General features: G+C 58.2%; 1 long non-coding RNA gene across 5 annotated transcripts in view; it reads left to right on the plus strand.

Annotated features, from left to right (window-relative positions):
* Window positions 1-19,304, plus strand: part of LOC105235504 — a 49,348-nt gene extending 30,044 nt beyond the window's left edge. Inside the window, exons 2-7 of one of the 5 annotated variants that reach the window (XR_004621005.1) lie at window positions 12,623-12,748; window positions 13,274-13,433; window positions 13,849-14,099; window positions 14,242-15,055; window positions 15,198-15,247; window positions 18,867-19,304. This is a non-coding gene — a long non-coding RNA (uncharacterized LOC105235504). The remainder of the gene's footprint in view (window positions 1-12,622; window positions 12,749-13,273; window positions 13,434-13,848; window positions 14,100-14,241; window positions 15,056-15,197; window positions 15,248-18,866) is intronic. The other 4 variants (XR_004621007.1, XR_004621004.1, XR_002141759.2 and 1 more) reach the window with 4 other exon arrangements.
* Window positions 19,305-22,401: the final 3,097 nt, after the last annotated feature.

Raw genomic sequence — 22,401 nt, forward strand, 5'->3', positions numbered from 1 at the left:
GTTTAACTGCCTCTGGATACCGCATCTGACTGCAGTCATACGGTGTTGGCCTTTTTGTGTCTGGCTCCTTTCGCAGAGCGTGAGGTCTCCGAGGTTCGTCCGTGGTGGGGCAGGTGTCAGAATTCCTTTCCATCTTATGGCTGAATGATATCCCATTGTCTGTATGTACCACGTCACCTGTTGGTGGGCACTTGGGTCCTTTGCACCTGTGAGCTATTGAGAGTAATGCTGCTATGAGCACAGGGGTCCAAATACCTCTTCCAGTCCCTGCTTTCCGTTCCCGGTGCCTCTTATAGAGAGAAGTTTTATAGAGACAAGTTCTCCCATGGGTTGGGGTCTAGTGATCACGGTTTTGTAAACTATGGCGGGTCACGAGGACTGTCAGAGATGTATATGAGAGCACAAGACGTTATGGGGCTGCAGAAGGTGAGCGGAGGGACCAACGGGGGACGACCTGGTGGCTGTCTCAGAGCTCCCAGACAGACTCAGCGCGGAAGGCAGAGCACAGAGGGTGGAGGGAAGGCAGTGTGGCTGAGCAGGTGATCTGGTCTGGCTGGGGAGATGGGCAGCTGGAGAGAAGTGGGGAGAGCGGGGCGGGGACTGGCCCCCCCAGAGGGCGTGGCTGACCCAGTGGAGAAATCTGGGTTTCTCCTGGAGGGAAGAGGAGGCCACAAAGATCCTCGGATAAGTGTGGGAGGAGCGCTAGGTAGGACTTCTCCCTGGGGTCTGGCTCCACTGCTGCTGCCGCCTTGGACACGCGGAGGCCAGGTCGAGGGGACGCCTCCAGCTCACGCACGTTCGTCTCTTCTCGGTGTCTCCTGGCCCCTTGGAGGTCCCTGGTCTCCTTTCCGGTCCCTCCAGCCACTTGGGAGGATATTCTCCAGGGTGCTTGACCTCTTCATGCATTGGACATTTTGAGGTTTAGCCCAATCCCCTTTCCCAAAAAACATTCCATAAGTGATCCCTTCACTGCAGACACACAAGCACACACACTCATTCACACACGCATGTGTTCACACACACGCACTCGTGCATTCATGCACTCACATGTGTACTTGCACACAAGCACAACACACCCATTCTCATGCACACACACACTCATTCACACCATACACCTCCACACACATGTGCACCCACACACACGCACAGCTCACCCCCTCAGGCATGCACACATGCACAGCGCCCACACTCATACACATAACTGCACGCAACCACAATGCACGGCACTCCCAGTCTCCCGTCTCTCCTGTTCTCCCAGCGGTCTCATTTCCAGACTTCTCTGGGGGACCAGAACTAACATTTACTGAGAATCTCCAGGGGGTCAGACAATGGGTGTTGGCTCTGTCCACTTCTCCTCATGACAGTCTTCCAGGGGGGATCTCATCACCCCATTGTACAGAGGCACAAACTGAGCCTAGGGAGCCGATGGTCTCACAGGAGCTGGCGGGGCCTGGGCCCTAACTCCTTTTCGCACTTTTTGTGGCAGCTCAGTGTTTTTTCTGTCGTCAACTCACTGAGTCAAGTTGGCAAGACCCCCCAGGGTCAGGACCATGTTTGCTCCTTCTCCCGTGTCTCCTACATGGGCTGGAATTCTGGAGATGCTCAATGAGTTCTTTTGAGTCAGTGACTCGGAATTCTGATGTCAAGGGGGAGGTCAGAAGCCCCTGTTGTGTCCTCGTGCTGTTCCACTGCCTGGAACATTCCCCCTCCCTTTCAGGGCCCAGCCTGGGGGCTCTTCTTGAGAGCACCCCCCATACCCTTGTCCTCCATGTTTGCGTCACTCTGGAACTTGCCTCTCCGTGGGACTGTCATGATAACTGTTATTGACTCTTCTGTCTTCCCTGTGGAACTAGGAGCTCCGTGGGGACCGGGCTGTCTCTGATTCACCTGTGGGAGCCCAGACATGCTCCCGAGGCCCACACAGGGCTAGCTCCTAGAGAATGCTCTCGAATGGAAATGCCACGCACACGTGTTTGGTTCCATTCCCTGCCCAAGGCGGCTGTCCCGCCTGCTCCTGGGAGTAGGCTTTCGTGGAGGAGTCCCCTCGGGTGCCTCTGCCCGCATCCCCCTGTCACCCCCCAGGCATGCTGGCCTTCAGAGATGCCAAGCTGGGGAGGAGGTGGGGCTTAGTCGGTGCCCTTGTCCATCCTCCTGGGCACTGAAGCTCTCAGTGGGCAGCTTGTGAGCAGAGCCGCCCCGTTTCCTTCTCTCTCCTTTATGCCCAGGGCAGCTGGCTTGGATGACCTTGGGGCGCCAGGGTCCCTTCCCCTTCAGCAAGGACAAGGCAGCGGGTGCAGATGAAAGCATCTGAGAGAGCTGGGATCGGCCCTTTCTCTGCGGCCGGCCAGCCAGCACTCACTCTGCCACCATCCTGCCACCTCCCTGGGCCTCAGTTTCCCTCTCTGTAATACCAGGGGTTGTCTCCCCAACCCCAGGGCACTCCCCAGCTGTGCCCTCCTGCACCTGTGAAATTCTGAGAGCAGAGGCGGGAAGACGAGATGGCCCCTCTTTCCCGCCGTCTCTCCCTGTCCCCCAGGGTCACCCCAAAGCCTCCCCCTCCCCCGGCTCCCTGGAACTTCCCTGCAGCTGCAGGCCTGGTGAGACAATTGGGTGTTTTAGAGAAATACATTTTTGGGCTAATTTGCCATGCATAAGTGTTTCTCTTACCCTTTAAAGGCGGAGAACAAAGAGGCCTTTCTGCACCCAGGCAGGCTACTGGGGAGGGGACCGCAGCTGTACGGGCGGCGACCCTCCTCCCTCCCTCATCCCTGTGAGCGCCCCACCACGCCGCCCACCGCCCCCCAGGAGAGACAGCCTGGACTTTCCCAGCCTCCCCCAGACCCCTGCCCTGCTGCCTCTGAGGCCCCTCTGGTCCTGCCCCACCCCAGCCCCCACCCTCCCACCAGCTGCCCCAGGCGAGAGGGAAAGTGTGCGTGGGTGGGGGATGGATGGATGGATGGATGGATGGATGGGGAGGGGGCATGCCCGGAGAGAGCAGCTCTCCAGGAGGCTCGCCAGGGTGGTGATGGCCTGGCTGGGGGTGTGCCAGAGCTCCTGTGGGTTGTGTGGGGTAGTCACGGGGTGTGGGATGGTGTCAGTCATCAGGTGAATCCCTAGTATCCAGGGGGGATGTGGCAGTCACTCCATCCATTCATTCATGCGTTCATTTGTTCGTTGGTTCTTAGAGGAGACGCACCTATGGGCGTGGCCGCACGGACAAGGCGGTGGGTGTGGAGGCGCGAGGAGTAGGTGCTCCCTCGTGCCTGGCGCGTAGTGATGGGGACGGGGCTTGGTAGCAGCTTCCCTTGCTGGCGGTGAAGGGCCTGAAACCGGCGGATTCAGCATTGCACTCTCCCCGGTCACAGTTCACCATCGTCCCCGGTGCTCAGGCCGTTCCTTCCCCTGGAACCCCCTTCTCTCGCCCTTGGCTGTTCTGAGGCCACACCTCTCCTCTTCTGGGGGCCTCTCCTAGCTCCCCATCCTCCTCCATCGGGGCTGGGCCCCTCAACTGTCCTGCCTGTCTCCCCCAACACATCCAGAGAGCCCACATCTGCACACACACGTCCACACCCCTACACGGGGCCCTGCTCTCCTCCTGTGTGCACTTTCCCCCCTTCATTCATGGGCTCACTGAGGGGAGGGGCCTTGGGTGTCTTCCCAGCACCCAGCACAGGGTGAGGGCACGGTCCTCTGTGCCTAGGAAAGGAGCCTGCAGAGCCGGACACCCCTCGTCTGTACCCCCTACAGCAGCGGCTGTTTATTGAGCACTTACTGCATGCCACACCCTGCGGTGGCCTCTGTTCACTGACCCAGACGTGACACCTTCATAAGGTAGGCGCTATGACTACCGCTGTTCTGCAGATGGGGAAACTGAGATACAGAGAGGTTGCGGTTTTGCTAATGATCACCTGGCCCCCAGGGGAGGAGGCATGAGAGTCCTCGCTCTAAACCATTCTATCTGTATCATGCAAGAGCCACCTGCTCCCTGGAGCCTCCTGGAGGAGACTGGCGGACACTGGGTTCTCCTTCTGACATCCTCCTGCAGCTTGTTCTGTTCCTTCCATCCTTGGGCGTTGCCTCTGCCCCGTGTGTGTATGCGAGAGATGTGAGACACCGAGGCTGAATGGCAGGGCGTCGCACCACGAGGCAGCCATGAGCAGCTTGGCTTCCTTAGAGAGGCGAGGCCAGCCGGGTTGGGAGGCCAGGGCTGCTGCTGTCCCACTGCCGCGGGGGCAGGCATGACCTTTGGGCCTTGGATTTCAGGACCAACAAGGGCTTCAGAGCCCCTTCCCACAATCTCACGTGGTTCCCCCGCAGTCAACATACCCGAGGGCGCGAGCGACACGTCCCCGGGCTCCACGTGTCAGCCTAGGGCGACTGATATGGGCCTTACGACCCTCCGTGAGCGTGTCTGTGTGCACGCTTCTGCACGCACACGCATCTATGCCCGGGTGTGCCTGTGTGTGGGTTGGCCTGGGCACGTCTGTCTCGGGGTGCTCAGAAGATGAAGGAGAAGGCAGAGATTGAGAGAGGAGAGTGGCTGCATCGTCACCCAGAATTCTCTGTGTGGGATGGAGCGGAAGGGGCGGCCCTCTACCCCTCACCTGCTCCCAAACACGGATCCTCTGAAGGTTGGGGCTGCACAGGCAAAAAGCGAGATGCGGCTGTTTGCCCCAGGGGGTGGGGGTTAGGGGGAGCCTCGCTGTGATGGGCAGGTGACTCTGGGCCTGTCTGAACAGGGACTCTGACACTCACCAAAGGCAGGCCCTGGCTGCTTGCTCTATCGAAATACTTGATGGGCACTTATGGGTGCTGACTGCTTGCCTGGCCTGGGGGCAGGGCGGGGGGGGTGGGCCAGGCGTCTGCCCTTTCAGAGGAGTCCGTAGTCTGAGAAAGAGAGTGCCCAGGAAGTTCGGAGATCTGAGGTGCGAGCGGTGTGGGGGCAGTGAAGTCTGCCGAGGAAGGCTGGGAGGTTAGGGAGGGAGATTTGAAGGTTAGAGACTGATGGGGAGAGGGACGGAGGGCCCCTATTCACAGAACCCTAGAATGTGAAAGGTCTTCGGAGATTACCTCATTCCAGTCTAGTTTATACAGAGGGAAACTGAGGCCCAGGGACAAGGAATGATTTGCCCAAGACAATGAGGGAGTCAATTCGAGTCCATTCAACAAGTAGTTCTTCAGCCGGTGGGGCACCAGGAGGAGGACTCAGCCTGAAATAAGGGCCCATCCTGCCTCAGTTGGCTGTGGTCTGGTGGGCAATGGGCACACAGAGAAGCACCACCCAGTGCCATGAGTGTGACCATCAAAGCGTGTGAAAAGCAGCTGGGTGAGGGGGAATGGAGGACTGTTGTCTAGGCTTCTGGGCAGAGGTAGCATCTGGGTTGGGCTTTGAAGGATGAACAGGAGTTCAAAAGGCTGAACAGGAAAGGAAGGGATTAGTTTCCAGGTGACCAGGCGGTTTGAGTTGGTTTCTGTTTATCACCCTTGAAGACAGCCGCCAGTCTTTCCTCCATGGGCACCCATTCTCTTGGAGACTCCAAGCAGGCTGGGATTACAGGGGGGTTTTAGTGTGTTTCCGTCCTGAGGCAGGAGAATGGATTCCGGGTTTCCCAGGGCCCCAGGTTCAGCCTGGTTGCAGGGCCTTGATCCAACCCCCTTCCATTCAGTCAAAGAACATGAACTGGGCACCAATTATGACTAAACGTTACCCCGTGGGGAGGATTTCAAGAGGCAAAGAGGAAAGAAGGGCATTCCAGGAGAAGGGAACAGCATGAGCAAAGGTGTGGTTGCTGGAAAGCAGGGCCGTGTTCAGCAGTATCATCTATTTTGTGCGGCTGGAGCAGGGGGCATGAAGGGAGCAGTTCAAGACGCAGCTGGAAAGACAGGCCAGTGCTGGAGCTGGAAGGCTTTAGGGAGGAGTTTGGGCTTTAATCTGGGGCAAGCGGGAGATGCTAATGGATTTTGAGCAAAAGCAACTCCCTCAAGAGCCCAAGACTGGGCTGGGAGCTTAAGAGAACCCGGAAGGCTCCCGGGGAGCCCAGACACGTTGTGCTGGTAAATGCTTAACGACCAGCCCTGCTGGGGGAGAGGGTGGCCATCCAGGGACGGATTTCCACAATGTAGTCTCCCACCAGGGCCAATTTCAAGCTTCCCAGCTGACATCAACAGGCTTGGAATGTTCCAGAAAACTTAACAATTGGCTCTCCCGTGCTGGTATGAGTTGACTCCTGCCCACCTCGTCCCCCAGGTTTATCAGCTGTAATTTCCAGTGCTCAGCCCCCTTCTCTCCAGGTTCGCTTCCAGTGTGACCTTCGCGTGGGAGCCCAGGGATAGAGACCTACCTGAGAGGTTTGTCCACACTCGGAGTTCTGAGCCCCCAGGCCCTGTGGGTTTGAGCCTTGGCTCAGCTGGTCCCATGCTGGGTGACCCAGGCCCACCTCTCCCTCCTCTGGGCTGACTTGCTTTTCGGGGTCCTTCTGGGCTGAGATGATGGCGCAGCAGGGCAGTGTGGGAGGCAGAGGATGGAGCTGGGAAGGCCTCGGGAGTATGGGCAACCGCTCCCTGGGAGTAGGGACCAGCCCCACCCCCAGCTCATTCGCCTGAAAATCCATCAGATCACCAGCTGGCTCTGGGGCAGGAGGGGTCCTTCGAGGTGAGGGGACTGGGGACAGGGTGGGGGGCATTGAGAGCCCCATGGGAGGCCCTGGGCTACAGACCACCAATCCCTCAAACCCTGCCAGGGGAGAGTGGGTTTCTGGGCCTTGATACAAGTTGGTTCCTCTGCCTGGTGCCACCCTCTCCCTTCCTGTCTCTTGGCAAACTCTACTCCTCTGACAGGCCTCAGCTTCAGCGCACCTCTTCCAAGAAGCAGAGTTAAGAGCACAGGACCTGTGAGGCCCCGGATAATCTTAGTCTTTCTCAACCCCATCTGTAAAATGGGAACAATGATACGGCGTAGCTTGTAGGATGGCTCCGTGAGAAGCACTTGGCACTTAGAGCCCTACTTCTGATCATCGTGATAGTGTTATCACTCCTTCGTTACCGCCCCTTCCCCCAAGTCCTCACAGTGGGCTTGGCCTCTGAGTCCCCCCCATGCCTGGTGGGTACCCCTTCAATCAGGGGGTAATTATGGCCATGTCCGTCTCTCTCACCGGACGGTGAACGCCTGAAGGTGGGGATTGGTCTGACTTGCCTGGGGGGCTCCAGAGCCCAGCCCGAGCCCAGCCCAGGCATAGGCCTAGCACTCTTTTAGGTGAGGGACCGACCCCGGCCAGGTCCCTGGCCTTGCCTCCGACACCGACCCGCTCGGGGTCCTGGCCAAGTGGCTGCTCCCCACCGAGCCTGGATTTCCTTGTGTGTGACCTGGATGACCTCTGAGGTTACTTCTTCCAGCCCCCAAACGCTGTGAGCCCATGTCCCAAACCCGAGTCACCATCCTGCCCCTGAACCAGCCCCCACCCTCTTCTCTGCTCCATCAATGGCTCCACTGTTCTCCAGGGACCCAGGCGTGAAACTTCAGAGTCATTTTTGACTCATCTGCCTCTTTATCCCCTCATGGCTAATCATCAGCCACGACAGTTTTTCCTTCAAAATGTTGCTCACATCCGTTGTCCCCTCTCTGGTATTCTGGTCCCCTCTGTCTGCAGCCGGGAGGGCGTTGCCCACTTTCTGACCGGCCAACATCCTCTCCTCTCCCGTCACGGCCATCGCCCCAGCAGAGCTCCCCAAGATGCCACTGCTATGTCCCCCCTGGAAATGCACACCTGTCTCCTGCGGGGATTAGCAGCCCTTGAGTCTGTCAGCAGGGAGGCTGGGTGTGCCCAGGAGAGACCGGCAGGAGGGGGGCCCTGAGTGGAGCATAGGGGTGCACTTCCCAGGTAGCTGGGGCTCGTCTCCGAGCACTCACGCACACATCCGTGCACACATCTGTTCGTGAGACCCAGCGCTGAGTGTGAGGCGGGGACTCCGGGGCGACTAGACAGAGCCTGTCCCCGCGGAGCTCACACCCGACAGGCCCCATACTGTGGGGTGTACAAGGGGCCGTGGGTGCTGTTCCCTCGGCCCGGAATCAGGAATCCTCACAGGGGAGAGAGAGTTGGTTCTTCGGAATGGTGTTTCTGGCCCGGAAGCCGCCTGTCCCTGGAGCTGTAAGAGGGACCAGGATGGGCTGATGTTTGGGGTGGCCGGTGCTGGGAGGGGCGAGGCTGAGCAGGGCTGGGTGGGCCGGGGAGGGGCCCCTGCTGGTCAGAGGTGGGCAACCTCAGGGACCCCTTCCGGCCATCTGTAATTCATGTCCCCTGAATAGAGCTGACTCCCCGACCCTAGGAGGCCACATTCTGTAGCCCCACACTCTACAGTTTACACAGTGCTGGCCTTCCCTGGTTCCTGGTCTTGCTTTACCAGCCCCGAGAGGGGGCCCTGGGCAGCTCGTCACTCCCATTTGACAGATGAGGAAGCTGAGGCTCACAGAGGGGAAGGGGCTTGTCCAGGCTGACCAGCTAGTCTTCGCCAGAGTGAGGCCTGGGCTTTCCCTGGCCCTGGAAGCCAGACTCTAGAGGTTGAAGGGAGGGAGGAGGGGCTCAAGCTCCAGGGCCGATGTCCACCTGGGGAAGGGCTGGCTCCGTGGAACCCAGATGGGGGGACAGGCCCAGCTGCTGGGAGGCCGGGACTGAGAATTGTGCCCCCTGGGCATCAGCAAGGCAAACCCTGCCGTGTGGGTGCAGCCTTTGGGGCAGAGCCCGCTCCGGGTGCCCTGGGGTGGGGGTCGGTCTGAGGGAGCGGGAGGGACTGGGTGGCGGATCTGTGTTTCCACTTGATTCCCTCAGTTGTTTTTCAAGAGCTGTGGCAGGATCCTGAGGGGCGGGGCGGAGGCGGGGGAGACCTCAGGAAGGCGCCTGGGGGGGGAGCCCCGCTGCCCGCCCCCCATGTGACTCCTCCAACTGACGACAGTGCCACATGGAAGGGCCTCGAGACTTCCGTCCTGCGCTAGCAGGACGAGTGTGTGACGTGGGCCAGGGCACTGGGCCCACACTGGGTGACTTCCCGCGTGACCCTCACTGTCTCCAGTGCTCTTTCCATTGGAGGCCAACCCCTCTGACTGTGGGGTAGGAGAGGCCCGTGACCGTCGCCTGACCCCCACTTCCAGCACAAGCCCAAGGGGCAGGTACCTAGAGCTAAACCTGGGCAGGGCCGGGGCGTGGCGGGGCCCCTAATCCTGGGATTCCTCCCCCACCCCCCACTGGCTCTCCCAGTTCCCCTCCAGCCTGTCCGGCAGCCCCTTCTCAGCTCGATCTGTTGTCCACAGCCAGACCCCCCTCTTCCTGCTGCCTCCCACCACCGTTTCAGGCCTGCTGCCTTGCCACAGGCTATCCGTCTCTTGACTTCCCCAGGCCTGGCCAGGTTGGGCTCACTGTCCTCTCTTCCAGAACTGCCCACACCCTGGTCCCTGGGCCCGAGGCCTGGACTCTCCCCTTCCACTCACCTGTGTGTCCCAGTCCTGTCTGCCCTTTTCAAATGGTGGCAGGAGTGGGGACAGCTACTCCTGGCTTCGGAATGGGGTGGGGACAGCTACTCCTGGCTTCGGAATCCACTCAGCCATCTTACGCTGTATGCTGGCCTGCGAGTCCTGGCCCTTCTCTGGGCCTCAGCTTCCTCCCCAGTAAAGCGGGGCTGGTAGGTACAGAGCCAGCAGCCTCCCGCACTAGCTCTGAGGAGGCAGGTGCCCAGTGCAGGGTGGGGTGGGGGAAGGAATGGAAGAGCTCACAGGAGCCAGGCCTCACACCAGCTGTACAACCCTGGACAATACTGATATTTCTCTGCGCCTCAATTTCCTCCTCTGCAAAATGGATATAATAATAGTTCCTTCCCTTGAGACTGAATGAACTACTCCCAGGGAAGGGATTCCCCACCTGGCTGGGGTCGGGGAGGGCTCCCTAGAGGGGCAGCCCTCATGGCTCTGGACAGTGATTGGCCGGCAAAGACGCACAGGACAGAGCTCCAGGCCAGGTGGAAACCAGGAGCTTTAAGCTGAGACTGGGAGGCAGGGAGGTGAGACCTGGGGATCTGGCCCAGGGAGCAGGGGCCTTCCAGGATCCCACCCCAGCCTCCCCACCCTGCCTCTCCAACCAGGGGGCTGATGTCACTTCCTGCTCTGCAAGCTGGTTCCCTTCTCTGTGCCTTTACTTGTGGGGGTCCTTCCGTCTCCAGGCCCTCCTGCGCAAACCCTCCCCACCCTCCCTAATACATACAACTACAGCTTGACTCCTCCAGGAAGCCTTCCCTGCTTGGCCATCTCCCTCCCTCTCTTGTCAGCACCGCCTGCCCCACAATCCACTGTGTTGGGTTATCTTGTAAATGGTGCTCAGCCTGGAACCCACAGGAGCCCAGGAGCCGCTCCCCCTCCCAGCAGCAGTCTCCATGCTGGCTTTACACCCACCCATATGCCCAACCCTTGCTACCCTCCTAAGGGGCCAGGAGGGATAAGGGACCATCGGAGAGTTGCTGCAGAGGTCAGAGAGGTCAAGGGTCTGCCCAGGGCCCACAGCAAGGTGGGGAGCAGACAGAAACACAGCACTCACTTGCACATTCTCTCTCTGTCCCTCTGTCTCTGTCTGTCACCTGTCTCCCGGTGCAGAGCCCCGGGCTGGAGCCTAGTAGAGGCGTGTTTCCTTTCTGCTCACCTGGAACTCCGGAGTCTGTCTTGCCTTTGTCCCTCTGGGCCATGCAGCCTTCCTTCCCTACCCGCTGGCCTGTCTGCCTTTGGGGGGTCCCCTGAGACTGTCACTATTCTCTGTAGCCACTGCCCCGCCCCACCCCACTGCTCTAGGCGCTTGACCTTGACCAGGGCTGAGCCGAGGTACCCGCAGTTGCCCTGAGAGCGCACAGAGGGTACAGGGAAAGCTGTCACTAGGGGTAGCGGGGCGCTGCCCCTTCCCGGCTGGTGACCCTGAGCCCTCACTCACCTCTTAGAATCTGAGATTCTACCCCCTGAGTTTTTATCAAACCTGCAAGCTGTGCATGCTTTCACAGACGAGGAACCTGAGGCTCTGGGAAGCCAGGGATGGGCCTGAGGTGGGAGGTGGGAGGTGGGCCCCTGCTTTGCTGGGCCATTTGCAATATCTCAGCAGCACGGGGCTCAGGGGGGCAATGTCCTGAGAGTTCTTTGTGAGGCTGTGAAAACTTCCCAAAGAAGAGGCTTTGTTCTTCAAGCTGGGTGTCCACGGGCCAGGTTCACCCTCCAACGGTGCCACTGTGGGGGCCCAGAACCCCATGATTATGAACCACTCCCGGAGGGGCAACCTTGCTCTCTTTAGGAACCTGCCTGTTCCCCTCTTAACACATAGCAGGTTCCGGGTCGTCACGAATTCAAAGAATGATTGGACCATACTTATGAGGGCGTGGGCAGCATGGGGGAGTGGCCGCCGGGGATGGGAGCACATAGGGCATGGGGGGGGGGGCTGGTAGGTCTCTAGCCCTCACCCTTGACCTCCTACAGTTTATTCCTTCCGTGGCAGCCACAGTGTCCTTGTCGAAATGGAACTCAGACCACACCACTCCCTGCTCCAAGCTCCTGCAGGCCCCTCACACCTGGGTTCCTCCAGCACCTCCACCCCATGATCTGACCCTCGTTCCCTGGTCTCGCTTTGTTCCCCTCCTTCCCTCTGTTCCCGCCACTTTGGCCTCCTGGCTGCTTCTAGATTCCCCGGCACATCCCCTCTCAAGGCTTCACACATGCTACTCTTTTTTTTTTTTTTTTAAAGATTTTATTTATTCGACAGAGATAGAGACAGCCAGCGAGAGAGGGAACACAAGGCAGGGGGAGTGGGAGAGGAAGAAGCAGGCTCACAGCAGAGGAGCCTGATGTGGGGCTCGATCCCACAACGCCGGGATCACGCCCTGAGCCGAAGGCAGACGCTCAACCGCTGTGCCACCCAGGCGCCCCTACACATGCTACTCTTAACGGTCTGGAACTTTCTGCCCAAGACATTCTTCCTCTCTTCATTTAGACCTTTGTCAGACAGCACACCCTTCCAGGGGCCTCCCCTGACCACCGTTTCTAATGTATGCCCTTCCTGTCTGTCCCTCCCCGGACCCTGCTTTGTTTGCCATCAGAGAGCCTGTGGCCACCGGACATTAGCTTGTATATTTGCTGGTTTATTGTCCATCCTGACAAGAACATTCTCTCCGTGAGGGCAGGAGTGGTCTATTTTGTCCACTGCTGTGACCCCAGAGCTAGGACAGTGCTGGGCACACGACTGGTGCCCAACTCTTGTTTGTAGAAGGACGGAAGAAGGGAGGCGGGAAAGACCTCTTTCTTCTGCTTATCCATGGGGTGCCTCCCCTGTGTGGCCCTGGATTAGGTGCTTCTAGAACAAGTAGCATCAGCAGAGGGGACAGCAGCTCACTCGAGCCCAGCTGACCCCAGGGTGGCGACGGTCATGAAGTGAATATAGGTGAGGTGCCCAGAGCACCAGAGCTGCTTTTGGCCTTCTTGGCCGTATTACCACATGTGGGCTCTAGAAGCCTGAGAACCAGGGCTGGTGGGTGGAAAGTGGGGGAAGGGGAGAAAGCTGGGTAGGGATAAAAGAGATTTAATTAAATTTTAGGAAAAATTTTCTAACAGGCAACACTGTGCAACAAGGAAGGGACTTCCACGGGAGGAAATGTCCCTGTCGGCAGAAGGAGGCAAGTGGAGGCTGGTGGCCCTGGAACCCGGTCCAACCAGCCCCAGGACCTGAAGCCGTAAGATGTAAGGATTCAGGGGAATCCTCCCCAAGGCTGGGATGGGCCAGGCTCTGGAGATGGAGCAAGCATGGGTCCACCGGTCTGACAAGGCCCAGAAGCCATGGCTCTAGTCCCCGGGTCCAAAGGCTGCTGGGACTTGGCCAAGCAGCCATATTGGGCCTCTGGACCTGGGATCCACAGACCAGGCCTGGGAGACAGGAAATCGCCCTGCTGAGGGTCTGAAAGTCCCCCTAGCATGCCCTCACTCCCTCCCCACCTCCCACAGTGGCCTCAGGCCACTGCGGCCCGCGCCCATGGGGTTAAATCTCTCCCTGTCTCTCTCTGCTCCAAGTTGTTTTCCAAGTGAAGCAGAGAATGGTTCTCTTGTTACCAACATGGCTTCTGGGCATTGGGTAATGCGCTCCCTCTTCTCCCTGCTCCGCTCCACAAAGAGACCTTTTGTTCCTCTCCCTGCCCCTCTCTCTGGCTCTTCCCCGGCCCCCCACCCACCCCGACTCCCTCCTCTTGTGGTGCACCTCCTATTTTCCAGGGAGAGGGGGGCCCTCCCACCGGCCGCCCCCACCCGGGCCACCTCCTTGCTCTGAGACAAGACATCTTCCCACATCCACCATCTTGCTTGACCCGCACAACAGCCCCCGAGGCAGGAGTGACCCCCCTCCTTCCACAGGTGGAGACTGAGGTTCCGTGGGGTAAGTGTCTGTTCCAACCAGGGGCTCCGTGAGCAGGTGCTGACTCTGGACTGAGCCCTGTGCTCCCCCCCGCCCCAAAACCTCTCCAGGAAAGAGCCCTCAGAATATGCCCTGACCCATGGGAAACACTGAGATAGAAGCCTAAAACCAAATTTACCGGATTTTTTTTGGAAATGGAGCAGATTGTGCCCAAGATGGGAGTGTCAGGAAGCCAGTCGGATGTTGCAGTGTCTGCTCTCAGGGGATTCAGTCTCTGTCCGTTGTCCCCTCCTTTGCCCCCTCACACAGTCCTGCAAGGCAGGCAGGGACAGGCCGACGACAACATTTTTCAGATGAGGAAACAGGCACAGAGAGGATACACAGCCAGGACTTGGCGCTCACCCAACCGACTCCAGCTCTGGTTGTCTCTTTCCAGGGCTGCTGCCCACCCCTGCAGAGGCCCAGGGGCTTGGGGAGGAGACTTAGGTCGATCACAGCAGCCCCAGCTACCCTGTCCGCAATCACAGGAGCCAGAGCCCTGAGGAGGTTGTGTTCAGGTGCCTCAGATGTCCGCTCTGTCCCCGTGTCTGCAGAGCCGTGAAACAGAGCTCCTCGCGGTGCTAGCAGTGGGCACTCGCCCGTAACCACGGAGCTGGGGCTGCGGCCTTCGGGCCACAGCGAGAAGAGGTAAAATGGGTAGACTGGGATGGATGGATGGATGGATGGATGGATGGATGGATGGATGGATGGGTGGATGGGCAGCTGGGGGGAACAGAGAGAGAGGGAAGACTTATTCAGAGTTGAGTACATCCCTGGGCCTGCCCTCAAGGAGCCACAGTCCAGGAGGAGAGAGAACCCAGTAAAGAGCCAGCATGCTGCACAACAGGACACCTGGGAGCTCACCACTAGCTGGGACATTGAGGAAGGAAGGCTTCTCAGAGCAGGTGACCGAGGATGGAACCTGAAAAGATGAGGATAAGTGAACTAGGCAAAGAAATTGAGACGGAAGCTGGGAGGGGGGCTGGCATACGGGGTGGGGCTGGGGCTGGGGAGAAGGTGAGTGGTGTGTGATGGGGTAAAGGGGCCATACCAGTGTGCCAGAGCAGAGTGGGGGCAGGGCAGGTGGGAGAGGTGGGCAGGGGAGGAACTGCGTGGGCTGCCGAGGGTAGTCGGGGAGCTCCGAGGACCTAGTGTGCCCCGATACAGTGCATGAACTAGATCCTGAGGGCAGTGCAGGGGTCACTGGAGGATTTTCAAGGGGTCAGATTTGTGTTCTGGAAAGATCATATGGGCTGGGTCTGTGCCAGTCTGGTTTATTACCGTTTTCCCAGCACCCAGATCAGTGCCTGGCATACAGTAGGTGCTCAATGAATGTTTTAAATCAATACACGAATACCAACAGTGTACCCTGAGGTAGTGGTTAACTCCAGTCATAGGACCTTGGGCCTCAGCTCCCTCCTTTGTAAAACGAGGGTAACAACACCTGTCTCTTGGGGGTGCCGAAATGGCGAAGGGATGGAGCTTGACGCAGGGCTTTGCTCGGTGTCCTGCATGAGGTCCGTGCTCCATTACTGCTCCCTTTCTGCTACGTGCACAGGACGCACCGTGGGCGAGGCTGTGGGCGAGACGGAGGCAGGGAGCAGGTAAGGAGGGGCGGGGTCTTCCGGGAGAGAGGAGAATACCAACCTTGATCAAGGGCTTAAGCTCTTCGTGCATTTTATTCTTATAATCCTCAAAACAAGCTAATGAAGAAGGTGTTGTGGTCACCCCTATTTTATTGTCCAGGAAACCGAGGTGCAGAGAGGTGAAGTGATTTGCCCAAGGCCCCAAGGCTGGTGAGCGGGGAACAGAAGTGCCCTGGATGCCAGACCCCAGTGACCCCTGAGCTGGTGGTGGCGATGGTCTGGGCAGCCGCCGGGGGAGGGGACAGAGTCTGGACGGATGGACCAGATGGTGGGGGACAGGCGGGGGGCGGAGGGAGGGAGGCATCAAGGATACCCCTCGGTTTCTGGCCTGGGTGACCCGGTGGAGGTCATTCCATTTCCTGAGCAAGGGACACCGCGGGATGGGCAGGCTTGGGGAGGAAGGACACGCTGAGTCTGGGGGACATGCCTGGGAGGTTTGGGCTGGGGATGTGGCCGAGGGTGAAATGAGCTCCGGGGGCAAGTGGGAGGCATGTGCGGGATGGAGGAGCCCCCCCGGAGCTGGTGTAGCAGACGTTATACAGCATTTGCTCCACACCGGACATTATCCTGAGCCCTCGCATTACCTGAGTCAGACCCTCCCAACAAACCCTGTGAGGACCACCGTTACCATCCTTACTTCCCGTCCCAACGGACAATGAGAGGTCCCAACTGCCCCGGTGGCGGGGGCTGCGACTGACCCAGGGCCCAGGCCCAGGCTGGGGACATGTAGAGAGGCTCCGGGGGCTGCTGGGTGTGAGCGGCGGTGGGGGCACCTGCAGAAGAGAGGAGGACAATGCAGGCCTGCCTCATTGGCCCCTTTGGTACGTGGTCCGGTCAGCTCCCCTCCCCATGCCTGCACCACCCCCACGGGCCCCAGGCCTTGTCTCTGTGTTGGAGGAGGCCAGGGGGGAGATGGGGCCAGCTCTGCTCTCGGGACCTCTGCGGGGCCTGACGGTGGGTGAAGGGCACGTGGTCTGGTCCCAGGGGTGCAGAGCTGGAGGGCTGGATGGGGTTAGCAGCAGGGGAGCAGAAAGGTTCCAGGGATAGGGGCCGGCACGCGGAGGATGGTAATGTCCAGCTGGGCGTTAGAGGCAGGGGCAGGGGCTGGGGCGTCCTGGCACAAACTGCCTGGTCCTCAAGGCTGTTTCCTATCTGTGAGCTCAGGGCCTGGAGAGCGGCTGCCCCTTGGTGAGAGCTCGATGGCGGAGCCGTTGTGCCACCATCATGGCTGGGCGAGGGGCAGAGTCAGAGTTGAAGGCCCTGGGGAGCTCCCAGCCCACCGGGGAGGGCAGACATTTTGCCTGATGACAGGACCCTGGGCATAGGGCTCCCGGGGAAGAAGCTTGCTACTGCCAGCTTTGTAAGGTACATGGGCACAGGGAGAGGTAAGCCCAGGCTGGGCTTCAGTTTCTGGGGACAGGTAGCAAGTGGGAGCAGAGGCCTGGGGAGTGGAAGTGGCGGCGCCTGGGGAATTAGTTGGCGATCTAGTGTAACCAGTGTAGGGGGCCCAGGAGATGAGGGGGCTGGACAGGGGGAGAAGGGGCTCTCCTCTGCAGGCAGTGGAAGCCAGGGAAGATGCGAGGGCTGGAAGAGAAGCCACTGAGGTCTGGAGAGCAGAGGGGATGAGCACGGCTCTGACTGAAGAGGCACAGAGGGGCTGGAAGGGACGCCTGGGTGGCTCAGTCGGTTAAGCGGCTGCCTTTGGTTCGGGTCATGATCCTGGAGTCCTGGGATCGAGTCCCACATCTGGCTCCTTGCTCATCAGGGAGTCTGCTTCTCCCTCTGTCTGCTGCTCCCCCTGCTTGCGCTCTGTCTCTCTCGCTGACAAATAAATACATAAAATCTTTAAAAAAAAAAATAGAGGGCCTGGACAGACAGCATGGGGGGGTGGCAACAGGGCGGGGGACACTAGTGGGTGTGGGTGTGGCCTGAGAGGTCAGGTGGGGGGCCAGGTAGGGGCAGGTGGTGAGGTCAGTCCTAGGGGCAGGTGGTAAGGTCAGTCCGGTGGTGGGCAGGTGGAGTTGGAGGTCCTCAGGGACCCCCGGGTGGAGACAGTTGGTTTCAAGTGTCTGGAGACTGGGATCCAGGAGTGTGGAGAAGCCGGTTCAGTCATGATCCCTTAGGGAGAGAGGGAGAGTGGGCCCCCGGGGAAGAGGAGAGGCGCCCAGCTGGGAGCAGGCGGAGGGGCTCAGAGAAGGAGACACACGTTGTCACAGAAGACAGGTGGCCCGCAAAAGTAGCTCAGAGAGACAGGGAGAGAGTTTGGGGCGGGGCTCCCATGCATGGAGCCTTCACCAGAGCGGGCTCAGGGGCTGGGGGAGAGTGGAGGGGCGTTCAGCCAGGAAGTGTAGACCGCAGGTGGGGACAGGTCCTCAGGGAAGCTCCGCCAGGAAGACAAGGGGAGCTAGAGGGCAATAGCTGAAGGGGACTCGANGAGGAGTGTGGGTTGTTCAGAAGTGACGGTGCAGCACAGAAGTGGGCTACGTGGGGGAGGGGCTCCTGGAGCGGGGGGGGGGTCCTGAGCTGGATGGGGGGGGCCCTCCAGCTGGAGGGAGGGAAGGGAATGGGATGGGAGCTGCAAAGTCATTTGCAGGCCGAAGGAGGGGAGGTCAAGGGACTCCTGCCCAGGGGCCTCTCCTCTGCGGTAGAGGACAGGAGTGGAGAGGCAAGGGGCTGCAGGGAGGTCCTGAGGTTTGGTGTCTCCACAGAAGGCCCTGGAAGAAGGAAATCTTGGGGATCAGAGAGGTTGGGTGGAGCTGGGGGAAGACCTGGCACAGGCAGCCGCTGGACTGAGGGGGCCCCGGTCTAAAATGACAGCGTCCTTTCTCCTCCAGGTGTTCTGAGCGCAGGCCTTGTGCTCGTGTCCTGAGGGGCTGTGGGCTTGTCATCCAGAAGCTTATTTGCCACTTTCTGGAGGTGTTCCTGTCCTGGTCTGGGGCAGCCTGTCATTCCCTTGCCCAGTGCAGGAGGCAGAGAGGCTCCCAGACCCTTCCCGTGGCCTCCGGGCACCTTCCCTCAGGTGTGGGCTGCACTCCCTTCTGCCCCACTGGCTGCCGGTCCCCAGCTCTGCACACAGTAGGCCCTGACACTGATGGCCTGCGTGCTTATATGCTCTCCTACATATCCAAGCACTGCCCCGTAACTCCCTGTGCCCCTTCCCGGGAGGGCTGAGTCGACCAGACTCAGGGCAGGCCTTGCTATGGCTCCCCACCCATCAGCACCTCTCCCGAGGGAGCCACGCACCCACAGGCCCCAATCTCCCCCTTACGACACAGTCTCCACACCTGGGTGCTCTGATTTCAGAGCCCAGAGCTGAATAAGAGGAAGGTCGTCAGAAAGGAGCACAGACAGGGTGCCTGGGTGGCTCAGTCGGTGAAGCGTCTCCCTTGGCTCAGGTCATGATCTCAGGGTCCTGGAATCAAGTCCCGCATCTAGGCTTCCTGCTCAGCGGGGAGTCTGGTTCTCCCTCTCCCTCTGCCACTCCCCCTGCTTGTGCTCACTCTCTCTCTCATTCTCTCTCTCTCAAATAAATAAAAATCTTAGAAAAAGAAAGGAAGAAAGAAAAGAAAGAAAAAGAGGAAAGAAAGAAAGAGAAAAAAAAGTGCGGACAGAGGGACAACACAGGCAGAAGAAAACAGTTGCTTACACTTCAAAATTTGCTAAGAGGGTCAATCTTATGGCGAGAATCCTTATCAAAAAATAAACAAAACAAAAAACCAAGTTGCTAAGTTGGCCTCATTGATAACAGCATCTGCCACCTACTTTCCAGGGAGGACACGGAGCCACAGGGTAAGCACAGGACAGGGCCCTGCCTGGCGGCCACGCACCACAAGACACGGGGACGCCAACTGGACTCCGTTACTGCCACCTCGACCAAGTACAAGGGGAGGCCGATTTCCATGGCGATTTGTTAAAGCAAACTCTGTATAAACAGTTTATACAAAGATATAGAGTATGACCACCGGCTACCCCCTTCATGCTCAGCGGTCGGGGACTGTCACGGTCCTGGGACAGAGTCTGATGCAGCCATTAAAAATGATGTTTAGGGGGTGCCTAACATCAGTCCCTTGAGCTCAGTCCCTTGAGCATCTGGCTCTTGATTTCGGCTCAGGTCATGACCTCAGGGTCATGGCATCGAGCCCCGAGTGGGCTCCGAGCTCAGCAGGGAGTCTGCTTGAGGTTCTCTCTCCCTCTGCCCCTCCCCCAACTTGCAGGCTCTATAAATAAATAAATAAATAAATAAATATTTATAAATAAATAAATAAATATTTTTTAAAAATGATGTTTATGGAGAATTTTAATGACTTAAGAAATGTTTTCGGTATAATCTAAAGTGAAAACCAAGATGTGACATGCTACGGGCGTGTGTAAAATTCAATAAAAAGAAAAAAACTACATTCTGTGAGCTCGACCTCATTTAACGACTGCAGGCAAAAACCTGAAAAACTCAAAAGTGCGAACCTTGTTATTTCTGGGTGGTGCAACTGCGAGTGATTGACACATTTTCAGCGCTTCGTCGTTACCGTATTTCCAGATTTCTACCATGAACGCTTTGAGATGTTCAGGTTATTTGAATGAAGGCGCGGCGCGTCTCCCGTCTTCAAGAAGGAGCCTCCGTCTCTGGAAAATGTTCTTGCGCGAACATCTAGGGCCTGGGAGTGTGTGTATACATTTTGCAGCTGGAGGCAGAGCTTGGGTCAGTTAGGGGGGTGTGTTGGCAAATAATGGAAAGCCCAGTAACATTGAGGGGGTTGCCCCCCCCAGGTCACAGGAAGTCCCCGTTAGGCCACCCAGGGCTGCTGCGGCTCCATGATGCTGTCGTGGACAATGCTGCTATCAAAGAGCAGGCCTGTTATGCCCCCGAACCCCCCTGCCTTTCCAGCTCCTGTCGCCCACACGCGATGCACCCTGGGACCGAGAACAGCCTGTGCATGCCCCCCGCCCCCGCAGCCTAACTGGAGGTGTGTCTGTGGGCGGGGCCAGGCAGCCCCGGGCGGGGCGGGGGGGGGCAGCTTGTGGGAGGCTGTTCGTGAAGACTTGACCTGTCCTGGGTCACACTGCCGCTCAGGGAGCCGGATCAATGAAGAAGGGATGGATGGATGGATGGATGGATGGATGGATGGAGACAATTAGAACCTGGCTTTCAGCTCTTCTCCCCACCCGAGTGACAAACTGCCGAGTCCAAATATGTAACAGGGCCCATCAGTCCCTGGAAGACCTGGCCCTGCTGACCAGCTTAGCCTCACATCTCACCACTGAACTGCTAGGGCTCACGCATACCCCATGCTGGTTTTACTCTGTGCCTTTGCTTACGCTGTTCCCTCTGCCTGGAATGACTTTCCTTGCTGTGCCCTCCCCGCTTTGATCTAACTTCTGCTCACCCTTTTAGAATCGGCCCAGCATCATCTCTTCCTGGAAGCCTCCCTGACCTCCTGGCTGCCTAGGGGTTCCTCTTCTGACACCCATAGGACACTGTGCTTACTGAATTTACCACACCGCTACCTTTCTCTTCACCTTCTGACCCCGCCTCCCTGCCAGCCTGGGAGCCCCTGGAAGGGAGTGCATCTGATTCACCTCAGTGTCCAGTCCTGGCCTTGGAAGGGGCACGTTTGAGCAGGAAGTCTTAGGGCCTGGCTGTCCCCTCGCTGCTGCCCCTGCGGAGAGCCTAAACCAGGTCGTACCTGGTTCCCATCCGAAATGTGGGCTAGTTGGGCTGCACCAGGTCACTTCTGAGGACGTGGTCGCTCACCAGAGGGGCAGGGCTGGCACGGGACAGCCTGTCCTGGGTGCCCAAGATGGGGGAAGGGGAAGAGGGGAGCGAGGGGCAGGGCCAGCGCCTTTGGTCAGAACTTCCACTGCGGCTCCTTACAGTGCCTGGCGGTAGGGAATGGGGGCGGGGGGGCAGCAGAACGGGTAGAGACCCGCATTCTGGGGCCTCAGCACACCAGACCCCACCAAAGAGGCGGCCTGGTGTCCACATGGCAGGGAGGGCGGCCCTCAGCGGTTATCAAAGACCAGCGGGGAAGCCTCCCTCGGATGATGGCTGGGGGCGGAGGGGGGGGGAGGGAAGGGGATCTCCCTGGGGCTTCCACTGCCACTGACAAGCTGGGCCATCCGTCAGCCCTGAGCACAATGGGGTCATTAACCCCTGACCCTGGGCCCATCTCAGCCACTTCCTCTGAAGGGCTCTCCCCACCAGAAGAAGAAGGGAGGGGAAGATCTCTTTTAAGTCTCCCTCTTCAATGAGAGGCCCAGGACCCCCTGGGCTGGTCTGGGGATTCACAGCCTTGTGGACCCTTCCGAAGCTCAAGGTCCTTATTTTCTAGCTCCCATCCTCTCTGGCTGCCGTGGGAGATCGGGTGGTGGCCCCTACCCTCTGCCAGCCGCAGGAGCAGCGTGTATGGGGAGGGACAGAGAGGAACCCGAGAGAGACAGAGGTCTTCTGAGAGAGACACTTTAGCTCAGAGATGACTCTTCTCCACTTAATAGTACGTCCAAAGGCCCTTACAGACCAGTCCCACTTGTGAAGTTCAATGCAAGAACCCTAAATAAAATGTTAGCAAAACAAATCCAGCAACAAAGATAAAGGATACACACATCATGACCGATTGGGTTTATTCTAGAAACGCAAGGGAGGTTTAACATCTGAAAATCTATTAATGCCACCTGTCACATTAATAAATTCAGGGTGAAAAGTCACATGATCCTCCAGGCACTGGCAATAAATTTCAACATCTACTCATGATAAAAATGCTTTAGCAAACGTTGGATCGGAAGGAGCTTCCTTCAACTGGTAAGTATTATCTACAAAACCCAGCACCAACATGGTCCTTAAAGGGACAATGGACAAAATTCCTTGAAATCCAGGGCAAGAAAAGTTTTCCCGCATTCATGTGTCATTTAATATCGTACCTGAGGCCCTAGATGGGGCAGTAAGAGATGGAACAACAACAAACAACGACAACGACGACAAGGTGTAAGGATTGGACAGGAAGAGGCAAAACTGGCATTACTTGCAGATGACATGATTGTCTCCTTAGTAAACCCAAAATAATCTATGAAATTAATCATGAACAAGATCCAACAGAAATACAGGATATTCCTATATCAACTCAATACCAAAAACGAACTGTGGTTACAACATGTGGATGAACCTTGAAAATATTACGCTAAGCGAAAGAAGCCAGGCACAAAAGGCCCCGTGTTGTAGGAGTCCGTTTATACGAATTTTCCCAAATAGGCAAATCCATAGAGTTTGAAAGTAAATTAACAGTTGCCAGGGGCTGAGGGGGAGGGGGGAGGAA

This window comes from Ailuropoda melanoleuca, chromosome 15 (genome assembly GCF_002007445.2).
Source record: "Ailuropoda melanoleuca isolate Jingjing chromosome 15, ASM200744v2, whole genome shotgun sequence".
NCBI classification, from domain to species: domain Eukaryota; kingdom Metazoa; phylum Chordata; class Mammalia; order Carnivora; family Ursidae; genus Ailuropoda; species Ailuropoda melanoleuca.